The following is a 21,850-nucleotide window of genomic DNA, read 5'->3' on the forward strand; positions in this document are numbered from 1 at the left end:
ATGATCCTTCACGTGGTCTACTTCTTATCTGTGCCAAATAACATAAAAATTGCTCCAGCGCGAGATATAAGCCCTTTCAAATAATTTCCCCCGTTTCTTCCACATTCTCCTATTAGTCTTAGCGTGATAAAATATAGCTGTGAACTCTTCTTTAATAAATGGGCTATCTAACACTGAAAGAATTTTTCAAATCGGACCAGTAGTTCCTGAGATTAGCGCGTTCAAGTTAGCCCTTTCAAATAATTTTCCCCGTTTTTTTCCACATTTTCCTCCATTTCTTCGCTCCTATAAGAATTAGCGTGATAAAATATAGCCTATAGCCTTCCTCGATAAATTGGATATCTAACACTAAAAGAATCATCAAAATTCGTTGCGTAATTTTAAAGATTAAAGGGAATAAAGGGACATGAGGGGAAAAAATCGGCCAAGTGCGAGTCGGACTCAAGCACGAAGGGTTCCGTACCGATATAGAGCGAAAGTAGACAAAAAATTGTGTTTTTGTATGGGAGCTCATTTACTTTATTTTAATTTTATTATTAATTATAATTAAGGTTCCTAATATCATTATTTTCTAACCTGGGCCTCTATCATGAGCTCTTAAATCCATTCTCTTTACGTCCTTATACTGACTGTATAAGGACGTAAAGTGAATGGATTTAAGAGCTCATAATAGGCCCCCTGAATAGTTTGCGAGAGAGACTCTTCCAAAGTGGTAAAATGTGTGTGTCCCCCCTCTAACTTCTAAAGTAGGGGCATGATAAGTCTACAAAAAATTCATCTATCCAGTATACATACTTAATATATTACTATAAATGCGAAAGTGTGTCTGTCTGTCCTATAACCTCTTCACGTCCAAACCGATGAACCGATTTTGCTGGAATTCGGTATAAAAATACTTTAAGTCCCGGGAAAGGACAGTATATTTTACAGTTCTCGCGCGATTAACTAATTTTGGCTCAACGGAGCTGCGGGAGTCATCTAGTAAAATATAATAAAAGTATTATGATACTTTTGTAAAAAACCTAACTTTGCAGCGTACCAGCTCGCAGACTCAGCTCTGGTGATGGACGTGCAACTGGTCCATCCAGGGTCTCCAGGCTACACCGGAGACCTCATCCTGCCCAAGCTGGACTACAGGACCCCCCTTTACCAAGGGGAAGACGAGGGTCTCTTGTACTACAAAACTACTACGCCCAAACCACGCAAGGGTTCTAAGAAACAGCGCAAGAAAACGTAATGTAGTGTAGTTAAAATAAAATATGGGTGTATTTTTTTTATTTAACAAAACCGGCGTGAAACAGCGCTTGCGCTGTGTTTCGCCGAGTGAGTGAGCTTACCGGAGGCCCAATCCCCTACTCTATTCCCTTTCGTTCCCTCCCCTATTCCCTTCCCTTCCCTACTGTCCCCTATTACCTTCCCTTCCCTTCACTACCCTCCCCTTATTACCCTTTTCCCTCTTAAATGCCGGCAACGCACCTGCAGCTCTTCTGATGCTGCGAGTGTCCACGGGCGACGGAAGTTGCTTTCCATCAGAGGTTCCGAAGAGGTTACAGGTTAAAGACACACCTTCGAATTTATAATATTAGTAGGATATTTGCACAGCACGTACAAAATTCGCACAGGATTTCAGAGAATTCGTATAAAGCCATTTTAATTTTGAATTACTTAACTATATCAGTTAAAAATCCAGTGATTTAACAAACTAGCTGAACACACATCGACACAAATATTTACGACAGCAATCAAAACATGGATTTAATTAAACTTTTAGTTGAACGTGGAAAATGTAAAAACAGGGTATCGGAAAATTATTGGTGACACGCATAATAAGAGTTAAAAATAATATATTTCATGTGTATCTATACTTAATACTAATAATTTTTCTGTTATTTGGCACAGATAAGAAGTGAAGGATCATAGGCTATTTTTTGTGGACTAATATGTCTATGAAATATCTAATTTACGCGGGCGAAGCTGCGCGGAATGTCTAGTAATATATATAGGTTAAATGTTTTCAGGCGTTCGGATTCAGACATAATGCGATATTTAACCCCCGATCAAAAAGGGGTGTCATAAGTTTGTCTGTATGTATATGTCTGTACTGTCTGTCCGTAGCATCGTCCAAGCGGCTGCACCGATTTTGATCGAGTTTTTTCAGTTTGAAATCTGACCGAGCATGTGCTTACTATAACAGTTCATCATTATCAGCCCGCTTAGTGCTACAAAATTTGGGTTTATCTTTTTCATAAAAACTTCCGTTCATCTCTGACGAACCTATTCAAGTATTGAATCGGGGTTGTTTTCGTTTCCGTGTTTGGCGGAAATAAGAGTGAACACTTGAGACACCACATAACAGTCCAAGAGAGACTATTGCTATTCAAAATGTATATTTGTGTCTGTCTGTCTGTTACTTTTTCACGCCCAAACTGCTGAGCCGATTTTATTGAAATTTTGTATGGAGATACTTGGAATCCCGGGAAAGGGATAATAGGATATTTTATCCCGGAAAATGTGCGGTACGGTTTCTGGCACTAAACGAATTTTGGTGCAACGAAATTCCGAGCGTCATCATATTGTGATTACATATGAATGAATGAATGAATGAATACTTTATTGTGCACAATCACAGTTACAATAACAACATACATAAAATAAAAAGACATAAAATGGCGACAACACACAAAGGCGTTATTACTACATAGCAATTTCTTCCAGGCATACACAATACACAAAATGCGAAATATAATAATTATGTATGTGTATTACACATACATAATTATTATATTTTGCATGTTTTACGCCTAATAACTTTTGTCTTATCGATCTTCATTATTCATATTAGGTGTACGTGTATGTAATGTTATTGTGTAATGTAATCAGTAATGCAAATGTAACTTTAGATTACGGAAGAAACCAAACACAGGCACGCATTTATACTCAACTGATTTTTCAAATCAAATCAATCAAATCAAATCATTTAATTCAGGCATCAGAGGCCCATATAACAAATACCTTAAATCTACATATAATTATATAGTAAATACCTTAAAACTAACATACATATTTTATATATACTTAAAAACTAACACTGTCACATTTTGCCGGCGACGTGACTCGCTTCGTTCCGGAGTCTCCTCCGGAACCTCCGATAGACTACATCCATCGGCCAGAACTCCGGCGCCTCGAAAGTCGACAGAAGATTCGTCGGTACTCTCACCACAAAGGAGCTAAAGTTAACCTTGTGGCGAGACTGCTGACGCTCGACCCTCAGGCGCAGTGTCGTCTTCTTCTGGATGTAGTCCACGACGTCCTGGACCTCCATGGACCAGTGCAGGCGGGATATGTACAGGGGCGTCGCGGGGACCTCGCTCCGCAGACGCAGCTCAGGTACATATGGTGCGGTGCCGCGATGGTTGCGGGCGGCGGGCTTCTTCCTCCTCTCCACCAGTATGAAGCCCTCCTCATCGCACCTCCTGCCTTCGTCCTTGCCAAGCCGAGAAGACTCCACCTTGCGGCTCTTCGTAGCCTTGCGGCTCTCAGTCTCGCGACTCTTCGGAGCCTTGCGGCTTTCATTTGCCTCATTAGTTTTCGCCCGCGGGGGAGGTGCGGGGCGACCAGCAACAGTCGCAAAGTTTTTCTGAGTCGCCTGAGGACTCGGGGTCGGCGCAACCGGGAGGGGAGCGGCGGTGTTCGTTGATCCGTCCGATAATGCTGACGGGCTAAACGTGCTCGCTTGCGCGCCACGACGAGTAGTGACGAATGCGGCATCAGCATCAGGTGACCTACATATTGAATGACCACTTTTTAATTGCGATAATTCAATACGTAAGTCACTGATCGTAGACTCTGATGCCTGCAATCTACCTCGAACTCCGGCCAGCTCTTCCTTCAGGAACCTGATGTCCTTCAGTAGGCTGACGACGTCGACGTGGTCCAATGTGACGGGTGGCATCTTGTGGAGCTCCTTTGCCACAAAAGCCGGCACATCATCAGGATCCGTCTGCTTCAGCAGGGAGATGCTGTCCTGCACGCTCCTTTCCGTTCCGTCTCTTCGTCACGACGGCATATTCGCGCTCTGTCCGAGCGTCTCGTATAGCAGCTGCTTGCCCTTGCAAATCTCCTCGCTGGAGATGGAGGACTTGCAGATCTGCATGATGCTGACCTCGTCCATAGTGTCGATGGCGTGCTGGATAAACGCCAGCAACTCGTTGACCAAGAGCGCCATGGTCACGTGCAGCGGTAATGTGAATTTTGTATGAATCGGTCCAAGTGCAGTATCATTGTAATATTATATTGTAATTTTACCGTGATTCAAAGGTTCTTTTAAAGCGGCAGGTATTAAGGCGACGCCTTAATAATTTGGCTGTAGCTACATCGATTTTCTCAGCAATGACTTTAGTCAATTTAATTTTTTAGCTTTAGCTAAAAAATTAAAGTTAATTGTCAGTATTCATCATGTCTTTGTCTTTGAATTACCCATAGCATAACACGATTGGCCAACTTTTATAACACATAATAATCAATCAAAAAGACCTATGTAAAAAAAGGGACTCCTGTTTTGCCAACAGAGGAGAGTGATTTAAGCTTCTAAAAGTACATAGATTGGTTCAAGCATACAGTTTAATTTGCCCATAGCTTATATGTATGAAACTAGATGATGCCCGCAACTCCGTTGCGCAAACATTCGTTTATCTCGTGGGAACCGTACATTTTTCCGGGATAAAAAGTATCCTATGTCCTTTCCCGGGACTCAAAATATCTACTATGCCAAATTTCAGCAAAATCAGTTCAGCGGTTTGAGCGTGAAGAGGTAACAGACAAACAGACAGACAGACACACTTTCGCATTTATAATATTAGTATGGAAGTATGGATGTATTTATGATTTTTAAATTACGCGACAAAAACCATTTTGTCGCTTACGCCCTTGCCATTTTTGCGGTTCCATTGTTTGTTTTCTGAGGCCGGGCCGGCCTCTCATAGAAAACATACAAAATACAAAGCAATCTAAAACATATAACATACAACATACAAAGCAATCTAAACATACAACATACAAAGCAATCTAAAACATATCCAACACGATTTACTTTAACGCGGCGTCACCTTAACTGCTGTCAGCACAGGTCACTACCGTGGTCACTACTCACTAGTAAAGGTGAGACTGTACTAAACGACACTATACGCACTACGCAGCAGGGGCGAGACGGGCCGGACCACGGCCGGACAATTAACATTTCGTACAAATAATAATATTTAGCGCTCTGACTTTAAATTCACGAGACGTACAAAGCAAGATTTTCTAATTTGTTACCTAGGCGCATTTCTAAGCACAAATGCCCCATGACTCGGTAACGGTCTTCTAAGGGCGTTTAGATAAGAGTCCCTATGAATGACCCTTTTTTGCCGCATAATTGAGATGAAATATTTGAAGCAGGTATGTGTTTCACATGTTTTTTTCGTGGGAACGGGATGCCTCTATTTTTTGTCGCTTTCACGCTGAGTATGTTCAGTTGGTTAGCGCTAAATGGGTAGAAACTAGAAAGTGTTGATAGAGAATTTTGGAATAGAATATGGTAATAAGTTAATAAGTAATAACATGTCTTTTAGTCTGTAGTACTTAATAAATAAGTAATTTCACGGGAACATAGAGTAGACAGAATGATAGAGTATGCCGACTTAGAACTGATGTTGAAATTTTTAAATTTGACGTTAATACGTCATAATTGACGAAAATCGTCGCTAGGGTTGTTAACTTGTTACCTACGAATTTAATAACATGACATATTCGATGGACGTGTTCCTCTTTGGTCGTATTGTTGTTTGTGTTTTGGCACATGCGATTAAAATTGACAGAATCCAATTTTGAAATTTTCATTTTAAATATTTAAAAATAAATTGTATCAGCCAGCGCGGGGCACATTCCGTTCATAATCCTAGTGAAACCCGACGAATCTGACAGATATTGAAACCTGTCCGTTTGTTTGCAGTCGAACTACTGGTAGTTATGTCTATTGTGGTTCTGGTGGAAAGCCTCAAGCTGTAATTTAAATGTTACGTCACATTGTCAATGCGTTGAAAGTTATCATCATTTAAGAAATAATGACATTGACTCTACATTTCAACGAAACGACTTGCTCTACATTCTTATAGCATTAAAGCTGCTTGGCTTAATGCTCTAACTACATTATATCAAATTACATATTATTTATATTGCAGTTGGATCGATTAAGAATTCAGTTCCAAATTGATCTTAATAACGTTTAGATAAATTGAGTAGCTATAATGTTATGTCTGTGTAGTCGTTCCATGTTAGTATTTTAAAATGCATGTCAAGCGAATATGTCAAGGCAACAGAAAGCATCTTCTACCTTACTTTAGTGCCTTATCACACTGGCGATTAGCGAGCGATTTGAAAGCGACGCGACTGCGCAGCGCACACGCCGCGATTGCGCGGCGTGCACGTCGCGACAGCGCAGCGTCGTCGTGGCGTGGCGTGGACGCCATTTTGTACACTCGTCTACACATATTATTATTATAATATATAGTAGACTGGTCTAGGGAGTGACGTCAGAATCCATTTTGCTGCTGAGTGTCCAAAACGCCGAAGGCAAGCTGCGTGCAAGCTGCGCAATCGCGGCGTCATCGCGGCGTATACGCTGCGCAGTCGCGTCGCTTTCAAATCGCTCGCTAGTCGCCAGTACGCCTAAGGGTAGTTTGGGGACGTTTTGAAATATTCAGTGTTTATTTAACAAGATTTTTGTCAAATGTACGCGGCTGTAGATTACCCTGCTTTTAAAATATTTAAATTCGCCCAAGCTATCGTCTTGTCACGAAAAGCGTAAAAATTTATCTGTAAGTACATTTGTTCTAAAAAGAACTGAGCTACTCGTATGTCCTTTCTCGGCAAATTTTATCCAATTCAGTAGGTAATATGTATCTAAAAGCGGTAACTGAACTGATATAGACTGATAGTTCATAGCCTATAGGTAACTGATAGACAGACAAACTTTTGTTTGCTAGTATAGATTAACATACTGACCGGACATAAAATTACACAATTCATTAATTTAATATGTATGTTTTATGTAATATGTTATATGAATAAAATTAACACAGATTCAGAATGTGATACAAATTAAATTACTTCCTAGTTCCATAATAAGTAAAGTTCTGATAGGCAGTTTCCTGTTGAGATAAAATTGTAGCTCTTTCTAATAGTAAAGAAAGATAATATAGAACTTATTATGCGATTTCAATTATTAAATTTAAAATTAATAGATAGTAGGTATTCTCATATCTCCTTTTAGTCGGTTAATGCAAAAATAAGAACTCTCGTACTTTGCAACCATCTCGTTCGTGCCGTATGCTATTTTATGTTCCATCTCGCTCTCTAGTCCTAGACACTGAGCTCCTGTACCGGGCTGATATCGACGCAGCCTTATCACCACTCGAACGTTACACGATTATTATCGCTGCTACAATATAATTAAGTGCGATATTCGTTTGAATGATCTGTCTGTATCATACCTGAATGGGTATTTCGTACGACATTCCACATTCACAACCGGCGAGCGCTGCAGCGGGCACCCCGCACCGGCAGCTCCGCTCCGCTCAGTTTCGCTCAGACCGCCGAAGGGGAAGCACGTATCGCGCGCTCCCACTCATATTTCGAACGCGACAATTAAAATGACATTATAACACTTTTCTGCAAAAGTTTTTGTTAATGTGTGCGTGATTTTGTGCTCTGTGATTGGACATTTTGCGAGGTAAGTCGACCTGCTTAATTACTCGGACATAAGCGATTTCCTTTTAGTGATCGAACTTGTTTTTCGTCCGGTCAACCGTGGGAAAGAATTTGGATCGTATGTTTATGTAGGATGCTGTATAGCTGTTTAGTATTTAGTAGCACAAAATTGCTATCGCAGTAATGTACCTCGGCTAGGATCGAAGGTTCATTGCACCGTCCGAATTCAAAACAATGAGTTTCGTCTCGGATTTCTCATCCCGTTCACATTCCAATGCACCAATAACCATTAAATCATGATCGATCATCTAAATACCAAGGAAAAGTGTTAAAACACAAATTCTAAGCTCCATACTTACTATTTTTGTTAAAAATATTTTTGTTTGTTATTTTGTTGCCCAATTTGTGGAAAATAAAATATACGCAAAAGATGTGGTTACTCAAAACTATTCATTAATTTTTAAAACTACCCGCATTTTTTTGCATTGCATAATATTTTACTATTTTATAAGCTTTAGATTCTTCATTATACAAATAAATTTAGTAATTTAGTGTTTTAGTAATAACTTACTAGTTACTACTTACCTACTAGCAAAGATTAAATCTTCTATTTACTAGTTACTACCTACCTAGCTAAAACGTGCGTGTACATAACGATAATGGGTGTCATTACAATTTACAACTTATATACCTAGTAGGTCTGCGCCTTTATCATGATTGCTGTGTATTTCGCTCTGTATTCTATTTCTACAGTTACCTACTCAAAATTACAAAAAATATTTTGCCGGGTTTGAGGTTATTTGACAGAACTCGGAAGTTTATTCAACAGTTTTGGTGATTGGTTACTGTTTTGACATGAGCCCAGAGGGCAGAGCCAACGTTAAAAACAAAAACGTTAAGAAACCGGGACTTTATCTTACCTAGTTATTAACCCAATTTTTAAAAAGAAAAACAAGTTGGATTTACGGTGTACCAATGTCACTCTCGAAAGATGAATCTAACGATACCTCGCAAGTTTGAAGCCTAGAAATTTTGGACCTAAAGCGCTCTAGCGTGCCAAAGAATATAGTTATAGTAGGTACACAATATATAAGGGAGGCTCCCATACAAGAAACGTGATTTTTTTGGCCTTTTTTGCTCGTAATCAATAATAGTAACAGCGAGGCACTTGATTTTCAAGTGCAAATTTCACGAAATCCTAAATTATGTTTGTGCTTTAATAATTACTAATAAAACTAAAATAAAGTAATTATTTAATCCCATACAAAAACACAATTTTTGTCTACTTTTGCTAAGTTAAAAAAAAGATATATACAATGAAATTTTTTGAAATCTCTAATAACAATATTATTAACTATTGTATATAGAATTTAAAAAAATATATTACTTTAATATTATTATTTTTTTAAATATATTTTTCATCGGTCGAAAGTACCCAAATTTGAGGTTTTTTGAACCTTTAAAAATTCATATCTTTAAAAATATTAACTTTATCGTAAAAAGTCATAGAACCTTTTTTATTGGTATTTCAATAAAAAATATTAAAAAAAAATTGTCCGGTTGAAAAATAATAATTCCTTGCAATTGTTCAAACAATGTGTGTTTAAACAATATGGCACCGGGTTGCGCCCTGGCAACATGCATTTATATCATCAGGAGGGCAATTTGAAGAGGATCGCATAAAAAAATTGAGGTGGAATAGTTTTCGGTACTCATGCGCCGACTCGTCCTAGTCAGTTTGACAGATAAATGATAATGTATGGGGCTTATGTCAAAATTTTGAATCAATTACATTTATGATGTAAGTACCTAATTAATGCTCCACTCAGTTGTCTGAGTGCGGCAGTAAGTAAACCATGTAAACCGGATATAGCTACAGTGCCTACTACATCCGCTTAACAATCGACCGTCTCCTCTCCTTATTAGTTGTCAGACGCTTGCGTGTAGATGATATGGTGGATGGACATTCAGGGTACGAGACACATTGTCTTGCGTTAGAAAGCTTATTGTGTCGAAATCGAACCTAATTATTGTCTGAAGAACGAAGAATTTTTTTTAATGATATGCTATAAAATGTGTATGGTAAAGGTAAAACCTTGCTAGTTAAAATCCGTAATATAAATCAGAATTCAGAAGTACCGGCGGGTACGTACTTCTGATTTAAAACATTTACGGAAGAACGACGTATTCCCAAATTATTTTCTGAACAAAAATACCTGTGTCCTTACTCTTATCCCAGGTACTGGTCACTACTTGGTAATATTATAAAATTGAATAAGTATGTGTATAATGTGTTCGTTTGTTTATCTGTCCATCTGTCTGTTACGTCTTTAGTCTTCACGTATAATTCATAACCCGTAGTAACGGATTTTGTTGAAATACCTATGGTTTGAACATTGGACATGCTTTGATTCCCTGGAAACAACGGAATGGTTATCATCCCGAGAAAAAGTACAAAAGAAGTGGTAAATGACTCGGTAAAGTCTATCAGACACTCTGAACTCATCTGTCATCAACTCATCATGTTTCATCATCTAGGTATTAAAGTAATTTAACACGATACAGTAATTGTCATAAGTACCGACACAATTATTCTAAAAATAAATCTGACATCAACGCATCATCAACATTGAAGGAATTAGGAATGGAGGCAAGGACGAGTAGATTAAGGGATTAAGTACTATCCGAGAAATTGATTCCTAGACAGATGGGTTTGACGTAACGCGGGGGGGGGGGGGGGGTCGCGTTACGTCAAACCCAGCCGTCAGATCACAAATAACATTGAATTGACATGGTCCGACAAATGACGTTGGTCTGTCAACTGCCTAGGAATCAATTTCCTCGATGGTAGAGTCTGGCTAGCGAAAGATGAGACTGGAAAAAGGCGGCAAATTAAAAAAAAATCAACGTATAACAACCCGGAATTATTGTTTTGATCTACGAACTACGAGTAATATGGTTTCTTAGTTTTTATTTTTCATAGTTCGTAGAACAACACTTCAATGCCGCCTATAGACAGGGTTGTTATACGTCGATTTTTTTAATTTGCCGCCTTTTTCCAGTCTCATCTTTCGCTTGCCAGACTCTATATTACGTACATACAAGGATGGATCACGTGACATTGTTATGGAGGCGAGGATGGAACAGCCTGTCATTCGATTACCTTTATGATACCGTACTTGAAATTTGAATAATGGGTTGTCATAAAAGGCAAAGCATATTATTGAATAACACGACGGGTGCAAAGTAAAAAGAGTCATCTACAAAACAGCTACTTTTCAGGAGAGCGCATAATAGGAAAAAATGCTCCCATTTTGTCAATTTCCAATAAAATTTATTGAAATTTTCATCGTTGTTTCATTATTTATAAATTAATCCACATGTATATTTAATTTCTTCTATTTCTGTTTAATTTACGAGATATTGTAGTTGTCTGCATCTACATTGCGCTTGAAAATATGACAACTGAGTTAACTACCACTTGGTCGTTTCTACGTGGGAATTAAAAATTATATTTATTAAAGTATTTTTACCGATTACTAGTGCGATTATCAGTACCTACGTAAAGTGTAACACTTTATATTATTAAAATATGTAGTTAATGCCCGTTTTACACCTTAAAAACACCAAGTTCAGACCATAATTGCGTAGATATCTTTTTCTACGTTGTCGATTCGGTGGAAGGTGCACGATTTAGAAGGAAGTTAAAATATGAAATACTAGCTTTTGCTCGCGGCTTCGCTCGCGTGGAATTTGAAAATCGCGTAAAATGCAAATATTCCTGTAAGCTCCCTTAGAAACATGATGTTATTCCAAGACCAAAAGTAGCCTAGTAACATAGGCGGCCAAAAAACAATACGATTAGTTTCTTAGTTAGAGCGTGAAGGAAGGACAAACAAACAAATAAATAAATAAACAAACATACTTTCCCATTTTAATATTAGTTTGGATATACTTAGGAATCATTCATTTACTTTCGTACAAATCGTAATTTCTCACAACAAAAATGAAATTCTGTGTCAATACTTTAATTACTTTAAAACTAATTTAAAAAGTATTCAGTATCATTATCAGTACAGGAACTATGTTGTAAATTATTATAATTTAGGCAGAGGCTTATTACGAGTAAGTCTTTGTACTTGGCACTTGTGAATTGTGATCATGATGGGTTCATTATAACATCATAAGCGTCGCCGGACGTTTTACACCATCGAAGGGATGTATACGATTCTTCAGAACACAAAATGAAATTTTATTTCAACGATTTCTCAATTGCTTTTCATGATCACAGAGATCCTAAAACCGGTCAAAGATAAGTTAAAAGGAAAACTTCGCGAGATATTTTTGCGCTACAGTTAAACTTGCAAATGCCGGAATATGATGTTTTGCATATTTTGTTTACCTAAATTTTGTCGTAATTTACGTCATGTGTCAATACACGTGTCTTTATTTCTCAATCGCCTTTTCTTTAGATCAATACTGAACTGATGACGTCTTTTTCTACCGTTTAACGAGGAAGGCGTAGAATATTCACTTGATGCCTCCACTGCCGAAGAAGTATCAATGGTGTTGTCTTTAGAAGATTCACAGTTTGAGAGGGATAATATACTCGATGGCTCGATATATGAGTTAATAAACTCAAGCAGGTCATAGATTATATGAGATCAAACTATCTGTTTAATAAAAAAGACATAATATTTTGATCTAATACTGATAATGGACGCGGCGGACTTGAAGTGATGAATTATATTCTGAGGGCGTTGGCGTATTTAATAATTTGCTTAAATCGACATCCAAATTTTCAAAATCATTTTATATTTTAGACTGAGAGTGAACTGGTGTGACTGGCCCAGAGTATTCAGATCATGGGGACTTATCTTACGAAGTTAACTTATATTCATTTGTATTCATCGCTGATACATCAAGGTTTTCTATAGAAGTTCAATAATTCTTCATCGGGCAACACAGTATTTTGCTCGATAAATCTATCGTTTATGTTCTGGAAACTTTCAACTTCTTTAAAAAGTTGTTTTGGACTTTCTGAACATGAAACAACAGTAAAAAATAACAGAAAGAAATTAGAAGTCAATTAATATAATAACAATAAGAATTAACATAGAAAGGTACTCATAAACATAACAAACAATACTAATTTACAAAAGTAAATTGAGACATCTAAATCACAATCGCAACGTAGAAAAAGCTATATGGCAGATAGCCGCTTATGCCGCATAACATTAACCCCGCGCGTCCCGCGTATAGACGATCAGCGGTAGTTATCCGCATCTACGTCGTGCAATTTCACAAAACAGGAGTAGATGTCTTCTTTTACGTGACAAAAGTACCAGAAATAAGGTGATATTTGAATTTTTGTTTTTGTTATGTTGTAGAACATGATATTTTAAGCTAGTTTCTACAAAAAAACGAAAAACTCAAAATTGCAGATGACTTTTTTTACTTTGCACCCGTCGAACAGTAATTTCTAGCTCTAAGAGTCAATCCGTTAGAGCTAGAAATTACTGTTTCAAACACAATATGTTCATCTTATGTTGTAAATAGGTTGTATGTTATATACGTGGGAGAGCCATGCTTCGGCACGAATGGGCCGGCTCGACCGGAGAAATACCACGTTCTCACAGAAAACCGGCGTGAAACAGCGCTAGCGCTGTGTTTCGCTGAGTGAGTGAGTTTACCGCTATCAGTCCCTTCCCTACCCTCCCCTATTCCCTCTTAAAGGGCCGGCAACGCACCTGCAGCTCTTCTGATGCTACGAGTGTAAATGGGCGACGGAAGTTGCTTTCCATCAGGTGACCCGTTTGCTCGTTTGCCCCCTTATTTCATAAAAAAAGGTTGTACTCATAAAGGTTGTCTCAAAATTCCACCACTGGTGCTCGCTTTATGGGTTTTTGACTGATGTTAATCTATTCGCTAACGCCTTCTAATTGGACAACGTCAAGATAAAACCTCTCGTTAAAACCTCTACCGGGAATGGGGCGATTAAAGTTTGTACACTCTCAAAGACACGAGAAGCAGCTAGTCATTTAATATATCCTTCTAATAGTCCTCCTTGCAACTTAGAGATATATATCTCTAGACTCTATCTCTCACATAGGAACTCATAATCTATTAGGTAATATTAAGGGCAGAGAGACATTTACGACCTCTAACTTTCGACCTTCCTCGTTACGAGCAATAAGAAAGTCGCATTTGCGTAATTCTTTTCACCGCCGCGTCTAGACGAGGCACTTCAGACGAGGCATGAAAGACCGGAATAATGATGGTTTTTGAAGGTTTTTTGTATATTTTTGTAGATCCTGATATGCGAGAATAATATAACGGTTCAAGGTTTCTAGGGATAGTGTATAACAATAGGCATGATGACTATTTTTTTTTACTTATCGGTAATTGAAAGACACTTAAAAAATAGAAACACCGTTGAAAGAATGACTCTGATAGCTTAAAATTCACCAAGATATGACAATTCAAATATCTCATAAAAAAACCTGCCCGAAACGCTCCATACAAAGTGCTACGAAAGTATGACGTCAGTCTTTCGTAGTTTGTACGCATCGGGAGACAACTTTGTTCGACAGGTATATTAAATATTGCGTTTATGAAAGTGGTTTCATAACAAAAGTTGCTTTTAATTGCATATGTTATCGAATTGTACAAGTATTAAGAAATTTATTTGAAAAAAAATTCGACTTGAATATCCAACTTTGAAGGCGCATATAAAAAAAAATACAAATGCTATCAAGCTGAAATTTTGGGAACACTTATTTTTTACCGTGATTTCTTTATTTTATTAAAAAAATTCGCTAATCTTTGACCTTGTCATCGTTCCTACTCACATAGTATAGTTGGGCATTGAAAATGTATATTATGTATCATCTCTCTATCTCATCTCATCACTAATTTCTTTGTCGCCATTGCGTGCTGTTTTTTACCTGTCATTGGAAGTTATTTAACCAATAGGTTACCATTGTTTGTTTCTTATAAATGTACCAGATCATATTCTGTTGGTGAATCAAAATAAATAAATAAATTATGTTTTTATTACAAATATTTCTCCTGTATGTATTTATCAGAGTGATATACCCGCAATGAAAACTGAATTCCGGTCGGTCTCTTACATTTTTAAAAGCGTTCTCCAAATCCTTGGGCTTTCTGAAGAAAAACCAACAAAATACAATATTTTGATGATATTTTGTTGTTTTCTAATATGTACAAATTGAGAATGGAAAGGCTATCTTGTTTAGATAACCCTCATAAAGCATTATTTAAGTTTTAATTAATTTTAATTGAACAGTACAAATCATTCCTAATAGTTTTAATATCCGACAATGAGAGGGTTTCGTTACCCAAGGGATAGTTTAGCGGGGAAGTTTTAACCACATTCGGTTAAGGGCCCTATTAGAATTTGTTCGAATATTAGTTCCATATTTTGAGGGCTTTTGTTTCTGATAGGCCTTTGTTTGAATTTGCCGTTTTTGTTTCGAGTTTCGACGACTCTTGGTAATTTCGACGACTTTTGGTAATAAACAACCAGTGGTTCAACCGCATCGCCAGACGTTGCGGTCCCTTATGTTTGAGTATTCGGAGGCGTCCAGCGGCCTTAGCATGGCCACAGTAGAAAATCTAGAAATACGAAAGAATAGAAACACGAATATACATATTATAATGTCACTTTATGACATAGACTATAGATTGGGACCCGATTCTTAAGAGGAGTCCACACCGCCCTTTTTTCCATACAAACGTTGTCCCCTGTTTCCTCCCTGGATAATGCTAGTAGAGTTATATTTTTTTCCTGAATATCTACGGCCACTAATACAATGTCCCTATGTTTTCTTTTTTTTCATAATTTAATTATTAAATAAGATATGAACGTTCAAAAACCCAAAAAAATGGCCAGATTTTCCGCTATGTTCAAAAGTCCAGAAAACAGATTTGGCTAGATTATACAAAAAAAAGCAAAACATAGGAACACAGCTCAAGCCTTTCTTTAATCTTTAATGAAAAAAGTACTCAAATCGGTTAAGTTTTGGAGAAGGAATCAGGGGACAACGAATCGTTGATTTTCTGGATTTTCTGCAGTTGTCTCTATCGCGTTCTGCGGTATAGGCTTGAGGTAAGACAGCTATAGATATTACACGTACTTTTTTTTCATTTCTCTAGCCCCTGGTGTATCCTCTTAAGCCTCGAATTTTGTTTCGATCGCAATTCGCAGGCTGTACGAGTTATGATATGACACCCGTGTGTAAGGCACACTGTTTTACTATAAGTTAGCGCGAGCGTGGTTGTTTCTAATAGCGAAACTAAGAAAAACGAGAGAGATAGCTTTAACCCATGATTAACTTTAAAAGCCTGGTGTTGGTAGGCCTACATAACTACTTTATTGCCTCGTAACTTTCGTTCACGTTGCGTAAGTTTTTTCTCGCAAGTGGCAGTTTATGACTTTGTAGGTGTTGAATAACTGATGTTTTATCAAAATTCGGCCAGTCATTTTATTTGCATTAAACAATAAACATGTATGTAACGAGGCTTCTATTTGGAATGCATTACTGTAATGCTTTCACGCTGGAGGTAGGCGGTAGCACCAACATAAACAGTAAACAAAAAGATTTGTTCGACGTTTGATAACGGTTGATGTCAATATTCTATGACTTGTGCAAGATGTCGGATTTTGGTCGGATTCATAAAGTTAATATACCTAGCGGAATATATTAACTTGATGGTCGAATTATTTACTGTTTCTTTTTTTATGAAATAAGGGGGCAAACGAGCAAACGAGTCACCTGATGGAAAGCAACTTCCGTCGCCCATGGACACTCGCAGCATCAGAAGAGCTGCAGGTGCGTTGCCGGCCTTTTAAGAGGGAATAGGGTAATAGGGGAGGGTAGGGAAGGGAATAGGGGAGGGTAGAGAAGGGAATAGGGTAGGGGATTGGGCCTCCGGTAAACTCACTCTCTCGGCGAAACACAGCGCAAGCGCTGTTTCACGCCGGTTTTCTGTGAGAACGTGGTATTTCTCCGGTCGAGCCGGCCCATTCGTGCCGAAGCATGGCTCTCCCACGTTACCACTGTATGATGAAAGGGTCGAAATCAATATAATGTCAAAGTCAATTTTTTTTATTCAGAATAAGTAGGTTTTTTTCAAACACTTTCCGAACGTTGATGCTACTGGGGCCTACCACATATACATTATATAATATTATTATTATACTGTAGTCTTTATTTGCAAGTAGCGCCCTCTGCTTCGAGTTTCGACCTTTGCGTAATATTCCCTATTATCATATTGTAAAGTGTCAAAAGAGCATTTTTGCACTCATACTCTTGTTAATCCCATCCATACCTATCCAAGTAAATAATAATAATAATACTCCCCACACCGGTTTCGGTGACGGCAGCCGGTTTCATTGAAACCAGGCCAGGTACGCAGGAGTAATTTTATAGTGCCCAAGTGTGTGCGCAGTACACAAGAGCACTCTCTATTCCTTTTACTCTCATAACCCAGTGGGACGGAAGACCGTCACGACTGGCGAGAGATCAGGCGCAGGACCGACTTTTTACATGCCCATCCGACGCATGGATCATCTTACTTGTCAGACAATCAGGTGATCAGCCTGCATTGTCTTAACCAAACTTGGAAATAACATGTTTCCAACGCGGGATTCGAACCCACGACCTCCGGAGTCGAGAGCGACGCTCTAACCACTAGACCACGGAGGCGTTCCTTCGTATCCCAGTAAATATTAAATATTTAACTTGGCCATCTGTGATGCCCTAAGATGACATAACTTAGCCTTCCTTCCCACGACGCCAATATAAATCGTAGGCGCTCCGAGGTAAACTGTACTTCCGACGCACTATTGTTATTCTATTCTCATTTTTTACTTCGTTTGTGTAATAAAAGCATTTGTCCACCTTCAATACAAACCTTGTTAGGGCAACGTGGGAGGCTAAACGAGAAAAACTAAATTCTAAAAGATGAATGGCTTAAGAAAGTTACTGCGTTACTCGGAGCAATTAATATTTGTAATAGGGCTTTACCTATTTAATCTTGATAGGAAATATAAGATAGGAAATATTAAATAAAGGTCGGAACTCGGAGCAGAGGACGCTACTAACATATAATAGTTTTTATTGTTCTGTTTAATATACAGACTACAGTAAATAATCCGACTAAAATCCGACATGTTGTGTAATACAAGTCATATCAGAATATTGATAGAAACGTTGTCAAACATCGAACAAAACTTTTTATTGACTGTCTTTACTGGTGCTGCCTCTATCGTAAAAACATTGCGGTAATATATTCCTATTCCTAAACGTTTAAAAGTTGAATGAAAAACAGCGAGAATTGAATGAAAAAGGTGAGTATTAAACCAAAAAACATGGATTTATAATGCTGCAAAGCACCCCGCAAGATGAGTTTCAACTTCCAACTCCCAGTGATTGGACACATAAAACTTGTCGACAAGTTTGGACACGTTCGAACAGAATGCAGCATATTCGAACAATGCAGCTTACAATGTTACATGCTACAGCTTACTCGCGACAGCTTGTTCCGGACATAGCTTGCAAATTCTGCAGACAGGTAACTGAGATCCATATAAACTTTAACACAATACGGGTTTAAATGCTTACGAATTGTAAATTAATTGCTTTTGTTTAATATTTCCGACGTACTACAATCTAAGCTCTTTCCGCTGCCGTGGTCACAGGTTATCACTTATCACTTATCCTACTTGTCGAAATTGTCCAAACAACCAAGATTCATTAATGTTAAGTATAGTAATTATGACTAGATGTCCAGGTTAATCGCAGTTTTTAAGCTATTCTCGTGTTTTTTTACCGCACATACCCCTGGACTTCCACGGTTGTTACAATACTAAAATTAGCTAAATCGGTTCCGCTGTTTTTGCGTTAACTTTTAGCGAGACTAACAAAATGTTAGATTCGTATTTATTAAATAGATGGATAAATCACAGTAATTTTAACACTATTCATCTATCTAAAACGTAAAAAGTAGACGACAAAGAAGGATCCTATTTGCTGTTATTCGCATTCTCTTGGCTCTTGGCCTTGACGATAACGCACAAGGCCGACAAAGACAATTAGTTCAAATTAGAGCTGTGAACACTGAACAGTGGTTCTGTAAAATTCCGTTTAAATAATTTTATAAATATTTAAGACTTATTGTTAGTATTATCTGACAGGTTTTTTTATTATTAGTATTCATATTTATGTGTTGACTGTTGTTATTTTCTCAAAATCCAAATCTCATAAAAAATAATTATAAAGCCTCAGTTAATCACTAAATTATACAGTTGTATTTCCTTGTTACATCCAAGAGACCTGTATTTGAAATTAGAAGCAGGATTTGGTCATTTATCACTGGTATCCTAGTTCTAACAGAGCCGAGCACAGAATTGGTGTAGGAAATCATTAGAATTTACGATCATTGTATTCACCTGGGTAATACATCAGCACAAAGCCAAAACACAACTAACGCGCAAACATGGCGGCCTGGTCCTTGCAGCCGGATCGTCAATAACTGATGCACTGCAGTTCGTCATTGTACTATGAGTTTAGTAGTATTATCAATTCTCCACATTACTAACATTATCTGAAGATCTTCATGACATAGCAATGGCCATTTTTTTTTCTTTAAAATCTGGGCTGTTTGATCTAGTAATTACATGAAGTATAAGTTGACATAATGAGTACTATGAACATAAAATTCGGACCATAAAGATAATAATGAGGCCAAAATATTCAAAGTAATTAATTTTAACTGCTATGCTTATTGTTGGCGACGCGACCGCCACCGTACTGCACCTTGCCATATATGTAAAAAAGAAAGTTTAATGTCTATGTTTCTCAGGAAAAGGAAGATAAGTTTTTGTCTATGGCGAAGCGACGCCTCGATATTCAACTGTTTTTTAATCTTATACCTTTAAACGAGCATTCTTGTATATATATATATATATATATATATATATATATATATATATATATATATATATATATATATATATATATATATATATATATATACTAGCTGTTCCGGCAAACGTTGTTTTGCCATATAAAGTATTTCGCCCATATTATTATTGCAGTGACTAAATAATTATGTCACCATGGCAACGTCCATCCGGATCTAATGTAAAACATTCCAAAATCAACAACTCCTTATAAATAAGAAATTAATTGAAAAAACATTTTCCAGTAGACCAAACTGTAAATCTAAACCATTCTCGAATCTCCACGAACACACACAAAAAATTTCATTAAAATTGGTCCAGTCGTTTAGGAGGAGTTCAGTCACATACACACGCACACAAGAAATATATATATTAAGACTAGATGTCCCGCGCGGCTTCGCCCGCGTAAATTAGAAATTTTACAGAATCCGTAGGTACATTTTCCCATAAAAAATATTTCCCCCGTTTTTCCCACATTTTCCTGAGTTTCTTCTGTCGTATTAGTCTTAGAGTAATAATATAATATAACCTTCTCGATAAATGATGAGTCTTACTCGATAAATGATCTATCTAACACTGAGATAAGTTTTTAAATCGGACCTGTAGTTTATGAGATTGACGCGTTCAAGCAAACATACTCTTCAGGTTTATAATATTAGGTAGATATAGATTCTTTTTAATTATCGCTTGACAAACTCGAGTCTCGATCTAAAAGACTATGAAATGGTATAATATGGTAGTGATGATGATGATGATGATGATGAAGAATGTAATTTGCATAGTAGCATATGCTTTCTGTTCTTAAAACAACGCCGAAACTCCCAAACTTGTATCTATAAAGAATCAGGGATTCTCTCAGCACCTTTCGAACCACGGTATACCAGGTATATCTCGGTGCAAAATCTTACTTGTTGGTAGCATATGCTTAGAATACTTCTCACGAAACCGAAGTCACCATATGTTTCCCTATAAGTTTTGAGGAGTTCCCTCGATTACTTATGGATCCTTCATCAGATCACCACTTTTCTGAATATAATACCAAATTGGGATGATACCCTATATACCAAAACAAAAATTTTGAAAATCGGTTAACAAACGGCGGAGTAATCGTTGAATATAAGAAAACGAACATAACACCTCCCCCATTTTGAAAGTCAGTTAAAATTGTAGCCTATGTGTTATTTATTTAATATTTTAATCAGCACATGAATTGAATAACAAAATTTTTTTCAAATTAATCGTAGCACCATCTGTCAGGACAAACTAAAATTGAAATAGAATAATATTGAATGCGATGATAGCGCCGTCCGCCGGATCTAATGTAAAACATTCCAAAATCAACAACTCCTTATAAATAAGAAATTAATTGAAAAAACATTTTCCAGTAGACCAAACTGTAAATCTAAACCATTCTCGAATCTCCACGAACACACACAAAACATTTCATCAAAATTGGTCCAGTCGTTTAGGAGGAGTTCAGTCACATACACACGCACACAAGAAATATATATATTAAGATATATATATATATATATATATATATATATATATATATATATATATATATATATATATATATATATATATATATATATATATATATATATATATATATATATATATATATATATATATATATAATTGGAATCTCGGAATCAGCTCCAACGATTTTCATAGTATATAGGGGGTTTCGGGGGCGATAAATCGATCTAGCTAGGAATCATTTTTAGAAAATGTCATTTTATTCGTGTTTTATCGAATACCGAGCGAAGCTCGGTTAAACGGCTAGTCGTATATAAAAGAGAATTGTCGGCGGATAATTCTATTTTAGTTTTTTCTGAAAAGTGTAAATGTGTTCTTCCGTTAGTATACTGTGACTTAACTCGTACATCTAGAATTTTATTCTAAATTCCTCCTCCCGTAGCCTACACTTATATTCATGGGTAAAACTTCGCAAAACTTTCGCAATGAAATCTAGTTTATTTGTCCGCATACTGATCAACCTTGGACGAATTTTGGAAATAATTACCGACACTTTACTTAATTGAGTATCGAGTGACATTTAAAATTTCGATAGGAGAAAGGTTGACGAGGTCAGATTAATCAAAATGGTCA

The 21,850-nt window shown here is 37.2% G+C and overlaps 1 protein-coding gene across 2 annotated transcripts in view; it reads left to right on the forward strand.

Annotated features, from left to right (window-relative positions):
- Positions 1-7,603: 7,603 nt before the first annotated feature.
- LOC121735404 (rho-related GTP-binding protein RhoN-like) overlaps positions 7,604-21,850 on the forward strand; it is a 96,363-nt gene continuing 82,116 nt past the window's right edge. Inside the window, exon 1 of one of the 2 annotated variants that reach the window (XM_042126228.1) lies at positions 7,604-7,768. The gene's annotated coding sequence lies outside the window, so the exon portion shown is untranslated. The remainder of the gene's footprint in view (positions 7,769-21,850) is intronic. The other variant, XM_042126230.1, reaches the window with a different exon arrangement.

Source organism: Aricia agestis, chromosome 17 (genome assembly GCF_905147365.1).
Source record: "Aricia agestis chromosome 17, ilAriAges1.1, whole genome shotgun sequence".
Lineage (NCBI taxonomy): Eukaryota > Metazoa > Arthropoda > Insecta > Lepidoptera > Lycaenidae > Aricia > Aricia agestis.